The following is a 1,913-nucleotide window of genomic DNA, read 5'->3' as shown; positions in this document are numbered from 1 at the left end:
AGTACAGAAGCTTAGTATAGGGCCCGATACCGATACCAGTATCGGTATCGGTGCATCCCTAATTTTATACAACAGTTCAGTAAATAAGAAGTTGATAATGTGTTATATTTTAAACGCAATAGTATGTATTTTTGCACAATTTTGCAGAGAACATATTACCTTTAAAGCCATAGCAGAATTGTTGTTTGTCTCCGAGCAATACAAGGGTGTTTAGTTTCTGAATGAATCCGCGTTTTGAACAAATTGTGTGAACCAATGATTCAAAACCCCATTCATAAACACAGCACTTTACTTCATTCCTGAATTAATCAGTCGTTTGAACGAATCGAATGAATGAATGAATGAATGAAAAGTCATGTTTTGAAATGCACCATCATGCATGTCGTTTCAAACCTTTCTTTTGTGGAACATAAAAGAAGATATTTTGAAGACTGTTGGTAACAAAGCTGTTTTTCAAAATACTGAGATGTTTCTCAAATTATCTTATTTTATGTTCCATAGTTTATGTTAGGCCATTGAAGCCTAAATGTTTATGTGTAATAAATGTTATGTTGAATCAAATCTTCTTTCTTCTTTGAATCAAGTCTTTCTTTCTTTATCATTTAACACAAAAATAGCTTTAAATAATCTTGTGTGGGTATTTTCACAGTCAAACTTATTTTGCGATTAATTAGATTAAAAATTCTAATCGACTAACAACCCTAATATATATATATATATATATATATACACAGTAGTCAACATTTGAGGTGGATCAAAAAAGTTAATCAAAGTTGTCCTAAGAACACAAGAACACAGAACTGTTGTATAAAATCACATTTAAACTCGTGATATTCGGGACAAAATCAGCACTTGTGTAATACTGCTCTCCCTGCTCGTGTGATATAGCTTATCATATGATATGAGACAAAAATTCATACAGGAGCATTTTTTTGCACCGATATCTTGAATTTTAGGGCATAACTGCATTTATGGCATTGTTGCCCTGCATCATATTTGTCAACAGTCAACTATATGAAGTTGTATGTATATATATATATATATATATATATATATATATATATACGTGTGTGTGTTATAATGATTTCATATAGTTGTTTAACATGATTAAACTTAAATTATTGTAACTTATTACATTTAAATAACATGATGTTGACTTTGACAGGTCTAAAAGTACAAAACACAGCCCACAATAAATATAAAAAATAATTTTATTTAATTTTTCAATAAAAAAAAAAAAAAAGAGACAAGGCTGAAAAAATCTGCATGCATCAACCTGCATCGCAACAGAGTAATAAAATGCGGCTTCAGCATATTCATACAAACTGACACTCATTTTCATGCAGAGCTGGGCTGATCAAAGCTTTGCTATCACATATGTTGAACGAGAGTGCAAGAAATAGTACTTGAGCTGGAAACAGAACAGCTTCGTTGTTCAAACAAATGAAAAGTTCTCCTTTGATCCAGCTGTACCAGAAACCAAAATCAACGAAGGACAAGTATGATCCAACCTCACTGATTACGTAATGAATAATTAAGTGGTTGCTTTACCCAAAATGCATGGTAGTGAAATACAGCAAAGTGAAAAAAAGAGCATGATGAATGTTAATGCATTACTTTCTGACATGCCTAATCAGAATGTGTTGAAGTACCACATAAACATCTAATTATGGCACTGCAAACATCCCAGCATCTGAAAAGTGCAAGAAGATCAAAGTTTGTTTATCAGCAAGCTAAATTACACACAACTGTGATGATAATGGTGTATCTATCAGTCTGAGTTTTGAGCTCAGTATAATAATTTTTTTCACTGCATTGTGAATGAAGGTGTTTAGGAGGAAATTATGAGACCAGTGTCATGGTGTTGTTGAACTGCTCTCTAGTAAATCCATCCATATGCGTCCATCCATATC

Source organism: Sinocyclocheilus anshuiensis, unplaced genomic scaffold, assembly GCF_001515605.1.
Source record: "Sinocyclocheilus anshuiensis isolate Anshui unplaced genomic scaffold, SAMN03320099.WGS_v1.1 scaffold375, whole genome shotgun sequence".
NCBI lineage: Eukaryota > Metazoa > Chordata > Actinopteri > Cypriniformes > Cyprinidae > Sinocyclocheilus > Sinocyclocheilus anshuiensis.
Note: the sequence above shows the minus strand (reverse complement) of the source record.